The following is a 6,348-nucleotide window of genomic DNA, read 5'->3' as shown; positions in this document are numbered from 1 at the left end:
ATAATTAAAATGCTATAAGTTTAAGAAATATGAAACTGCCAATGAAACTGCATTTGAAATATAAGAATATTGGCCGTGGGAATGGAGGTGATTTTTGACATGCTATGAATGTCCGTTTTGTGGCTAAGTGCAGGCTCAGCTCTTTATCTGAGATAAGGTCCAGATAACTTCATGCCCCCAACTCTCCTCCTCTCCTCGCTGGACATCTGTGACAATACCATGGAGGAAGTGACTGATCGAGCCCAAGAGAGTCTGGGGGACGAGAAGAGTCGGCCCATCGAATATCCCCAGGATGAGATTCAAGTGACCGAGGGGACCCTCACCACAAGCAACAATTGGGTACCAGAGGCTCCGAAACTGGATACCCAGCTGAGGGGGTGTTTTAGCTCTGAGCTGGATTCGGACATGGAAGAGTCGGGAGATAGAGCCTCTGGAAAACTGGTCCCCATAATGAATTTGGAACAGCTGCGGGGAGGGGCAGAAAATCCCGAGAAAGGGGTCGTCACCTGCAGCTGTGGTTATTGGGCACGCGAGGCCGAAATTTTCAAAAGGAAATTTAAAATCAAATTTAATTGGGAGTTTGATTTGGTGCAGCCATGGAGGGAGTTGGTCCCCGGGCTGCGGAATTCGGACCAGGAGAGGTCATTGGGGTCTGCCTCGTGAAAAAATTGCCCCTTTCAAAATTGATTTATGCCAGCCAGCTGGGGGGGGGGGGGGGGAGGGGTTGTGCTGGCGAGATTTGGACGTGGGGTCCGACCATGCGTGGCATGGTACGGCATGGGCGTCCCTTGGTGGTGGAGTGTGGCCATCGGGGCGCGGACCGAGCATGTATCTCAGGCCAGCAGGGTCACCGGACCCTGGTGGCGGTTTAGACCTCCGGGGCGTCCGAGGTGGTTTCTCACAGGTACCTAGGATGGTGCATAATGAGGACCACTAGGGGGGAAGTGTTGTAGGTCGTGCTTTGGTGGCGGCACCACGAACGGCCAACTTGTCCCTGATGTGGTGACCGCCTATGCATGCGGCCTGGCAGCTTCTCCCTGAGACTCTGGGACAGCCAGCATGTGATAACCTGCCATGCTGTGCTGGTCTATGGATGCGGGATGATCTGCATGGACATAGGTGGATTATAGCCTACAGGACAACCATTAGTGCATCTGTGGAACGTGATGGTGTGAGAATGACCTTCCACAGATATTCTGTTGTGATTTGCGGACTCTCGGATTGGGAAGAGAGCCATGGGTTTGATGGAATCAGGAAATTTGGAACGAGCCAAGCATATGGGGCCTGCTCGGCTGGTAGGTGTATGGAGAAGCACCCTTCTTTTGTGAGATTAGTAAATTGTGAAAAATAATTGGCACGGGTAATCTGGGGGTTCGATGCAAATTTAAGGGTGAATTTTGTGAAGAGGCTGTGGTGGTCACTGAAACCAGTGACATCATTATTGATATAGGTGTGTTAGAAGAAAGTGTTGGAGGCTGGGATAAAAATGGATAGAGTAGTAGGATACAGCCTTCAACTGGCTATGGGGGCGACGGCGCCAATATTTGGGGCACGGAGTTGTGGGGATGTAGTTGGGTATTCTGGAGGTTAACGTGGTGCTGTGGGTGGCCGAGGTGTGTGGACCATGTCTTCTGGGATTGTGTCTCCTGGGGGAGCATGGCTGTCAGCTAGACCCTGGGCATGGTCAAGTGTGGGTGGGCACTGAGGGCTGCATGTGAGTAGACTGGGCGATGTGAGAGGTGCAGGGGATGTGATGAGGATGCCACGCACTGCGACCGTACCTCCCCCCCCCCCCCCCCCCCCCAGGTCCGAGGCTTTGGGAATAGTGGAGCTGGCAGCAGGTGCTCACCACATTGGCCAGCTGGGGTTAGTGGAGTCGTGTTGCTCGCAGTGGGCCGAAGGATGGATGGTGGGTCGCACCCTTATGTACATGCATTGGCCATGTTGGCATTTCGGCTGCTCCACTTATTCCAATGGCACTTGCACAATAGAGGGGCGGAACTGTTGTAGCCAATGGTAGTGGTGTAGTAAAAGTCAGTGGAGGAGGCAGATACACATACTTGCCAGTAGTGGGATAAAAGGAAATTTGGTGGATTTGATAGGCCCTATGGGACAAATTTTGGGATTCAATCGGGTGGATGGAACTCTTGGGCCCGACCAACCTGCAAATACCTGCACTTGAGGTAAGTGCCTTGATGTTTACTGTCCCAGGGTTCAGGACTTGCTTATACAAATTGGGACATGAGTAATTTGGAATAGGGGGCAGGTGAGAGTGATGGCATGGCCGGTGAGGGGATTGGAATGTGTGCCACAAAGTGTCTTGTGGGTGGTGTTTGTTTATGTGTAGAGGTGTTGTGTTTTTGTGTGGTCGTGAGGATGGAGATTAAATGGTGATGATTGTGTTGCTATCGCTTGCCAAGCCAGCCGTTCCGCATCATCCATTTCGTTGGAGTGCATAAGCCGCTTGGTGAGGGCTCTACAAAAGAAGTTAGAAATACCTGTGTACCTAGTCACAAGGCCAAGGACCTTTAGATGTGTTATAACACCCTTTTTGAATATGATTCACGGGGTGAACTACCACTTGGTGAACGCTATACAGGCTGCTTTAGCAAGCTATGGCGTTACAGTAGACAGAGCTCCCTTTTTGTTTTTATGTACCCATATTATTTATTGACTCGCACATTTTTGTGTGATATACTAACCTGGATATCTGGAGAAAGTATTCGATAGGGTTCCACGCTGTTACGTGCTCCTCCCAAAACGCCGGTCACGGTGTACCTCCGGGCCCCGAAAGGAGTCACGACAGAAAGATGTGCTATTATGTGTGCCAATGACCAATGGTAGAACCACACCAATCAATTGATACAAAAACCAAGTATTGTATTAAAATCACACAATAATAATAATTAACGCAAGTACGAGAAAACCTCACTTGCACAGCAAACACCATACAATTCCGATGATGGTACGACCAATATATTCCTGAATCAATAACTCACAGTATTCCAACATGAGCGAACTGTAACATTCCCCAAAGTCACTGTGTCTCGACACCAGGCCAAAGTCGATCCCTGCTCCGGTGATCACAAGAAAAGGTCGTACTGAAACCTGAACCCAGGACGGCTGACATTCGACGCTGCAGAAGAGCCGCTTGGTGAGAGGTCGGGCCGACGTCGGTACGTTAATAGTTCACCCAAAAGGCGACTGGGAATTCACACCTTCCGTTCACCAGACAATGAAGCTGACGAACGATCAGCGGTTCCCAAGCCGAGATCACTCCGGGAACACCCCCGACACGCGTGGGGAACCAGGTGAAGGGCTTGTGTGAGGTGAAATGGCGGACCGGCCGATAATAGAGGCGTCAGCTTGGGCTCCAACGATGATTCACTCTCGAACCCAAAACCCGTCATGCAGGTATATTTTGCTAGAGCAATAACGACACTGTCACGCGAATCCCTTTCCCGGGAAACCAATATTCGCTCGCGCCCAATGTCCACAAGCGTCCGCTCGTCACCACGACGCAGATAGGCCTTTCTTTCCCGATCTCACTCGATCCGCCTCTTCTTCTTCATTCCGGTTACTCCCTCACCCATCTCGTTTTTCTTCTGAGACACTATTTTTACCTTTGAAGACAGTTATCTCCATTTCACACTGAAACTAACAATAATAGTACATTAAACTAAAAATGCTTCAAGTGGATGAGAACCACAGAGACAGAAGTGACGAATCCGTAAACGCGAAGTAGTGACATGGGCATTGAGGAAGTTAGGAGTGGAGGAATGGTTGCTCAGAGTAGTGATGGCAATGTACGAGAGAGCGTGCACAGCTGTAAGGACGAAGGACAGGAACAGTGGTGAGTTTGAGGTGAAGGTGGGAGTGCATCAGGGGTCAGTACTAAGTCCACTACTATTTGTAGCTGTGATGGATGTGCTGGCTCGGAATGTAAAGGAGGGTTAACCGTGGGAGTTGTTGTATGCAGATGATCTGGTGTTGATTGTGGAACGTATGGATGGACTGAAGGAAAAGATGAACAAGTGGAAGGAATGTATGGAGACAAAAGGTCTGAAGGTGAATATCGGAAAGACGAAGGTGATGGCAAGTGGTAAAGAACTGGGAAGTGGCCGTGTACTGTGTGCAGGAAGGGTGTCTGAGTGAATTCCATTCAATGTACAATGTGCGTTGAGTGGGTTCATCAAAAATGTAGTGGTTTGGGAGGGTCATTGACCAGTGTGGCAGCTACATTCAAGTGTAGGGTGTGCACAGAGAGAGCTGCAGATGGAGGAAATGTTGAGTTGGATCTTGGAGACGTCGTGAAGCTGGAAGGTGTGAAAACATTTCGTTACCTAGGAGACATGCTGAATGGAGAAGGTGGATCAGACTCGGCAACGGTTGCTAGAGTGAGATGTGCATGGAAGAAGTTTCGGGAACTAAGTGGCGTGCTGACGAGGAGGGGAGTGTCGTTGAAGCTGAAGGGAAAGGTGTATGCTGCATGTGTGAGAAGTGTTATGATTTATGGGAGCGAGACATGGGTAATGAACGTAGAGCAGCAACGAAGGCTGGAAAGGGTGGAAATGCGAATGGTTCGGTGGATGTACGGAGTATCGTTGAGAGAGAGGAAGACAAATGATGAATTGCGAAAGATGATGGGAATAGAGCCTGTGATGGATGCTGTGAAGAGAAACAGGTTGAGATGGTTTGGTCATGTGTTGAGGAAGGATGAAAGTGACTCGTTGAGAAGAATGATGGAAATGAATGTAGAAGGAAATGGAGAACGGGGAAGACCAATAAAGACTTGGCTAAAGGTGGTGGAAGAAGAAATGCGGGCAAGGGGGTTAACAAGGGGAGATGCAGAAATTAGGGTAAAATGGAGAAGATCGTCATGTGGCCCGCAAGGCTAACCCTGCTCTAGCAGGGAATATGGCCTTAAAATGGCTGTTGTTGTTGTTGTTGCTGTATACTAACCCTCCCTTCCCCTCTCCTCCTTCCCCTCTTCATATTCCCGTCAGGAAGCGACTCTGTTACCCGGCAGCACTGGGTACTTTTGCTGATATGTTGAATAATAAGGGTACATCAAGCCCGGCAGAATGCGTGGTACATCAGATGCACAGTAATCAAGCATTATGCTACACAATTTACTAAAACAGAGTTATGTAATTTTTGAATGGTTCCATATTGGGGTTAACCAAACTGACCATGTTACAAATCAGCTCATTCTGATATAACAGTGGTGGAGGGTGACGTGGATGAGCGGTGTCAAGTTAATCTTTTAAGAGCATTAAATGTGTATTTCCCAATCGGCCCGTTACCGGATTTTGTCGCAGGTTGTGACGACAGTGCGGCCATTCTTGTTAGCATCTGCATAAAGGTGAACAAGGATGCTCCAATAGTTCATCGTTCTGAAAATCTTTATTACAATACCTAGATTTTAATTGAGTCCCGGAAGGTTATAGCAATCAAAAGAAAATAAATAAATGAAATAAGAATATTTCAGGCTATATTTAAACCACTCCCATTGTAAAAATTCTAATCAGCTTTTCAGGCTCATCACACTTGTGGCCTCAACCCAAAAGGCCCTGGCTGCAATACCATGGACAGTGGTGTGAGGACCGCCACCAAGACAGCCGGAACGGTACTACGACAATCTATATACTAGTATATATAAAACACAGTTTGTGTGTGTAATGCTATTGATAGACTCCTAAACGGAGAGGCTCACGTGCTTGATATTTGGCATAGACATGGCCATTGAGCCTGGGAAGAACATGGCCTACCTCAAAATATTTGACGAGATCCATATTTTTTATTCATATTTACCTCAGCGCATTTCAGCGAGGAACATTATACACGGAATCTCAGCCGGTGCCAGAGCAGCTCACTGATTCGCTCAGAGTGATCACGTGATGTTCCATCCCCACCCCCAGACCATTGAACTGAAAATATATAGAATGACCATTGCCATTCACACCACATAGGTGGAGATGCAGCGACCGGGCGCCATCTTGGTTGGCACTCGATGCTGGGCGATGGTGATTTCCGTCACACGTTTGCACGTAATTCAGAGCGAAAAGCGATTGTGTTTTTTCACCTTTTATGCGATCGTGTTTTGTGTCGATTGTGTGCGATATGAATTAAACGTCTTTGAAACAGCTGTGAAACGTCTTTCCACAACCCTTCCGTAACCGATTGGAGCAGTTTATTGCCGCACAAAATGGCATTTTAACAGTTGTCTGGCTTTTAAAATCTGGGACACGTTCAAAACAAACGAGATCCGCGAAGCGAGTTGGTCGAGTCGTGCTAACCAAGATGGCGACACGGCGGCTTCACTTTTCACTGAGTATGAGCGTTCTA

Source organism: Myxine glutinosa, chromosome 1 (genome assembly GCF_964187855.1).
Source record: "Myxine glutinosa chromosome 1, kmMyxGlut1.1, whole genome shotgun sequence".
NCBI classification, from domain to species: Eukaryota; Metazoa; Chordata; class Myxini; order Myxiniformes; family Myxinidae; genus Myxine; species Myxine glutinosa.
Note: the sequence above shows the minus strand (reverse complement) of the source record.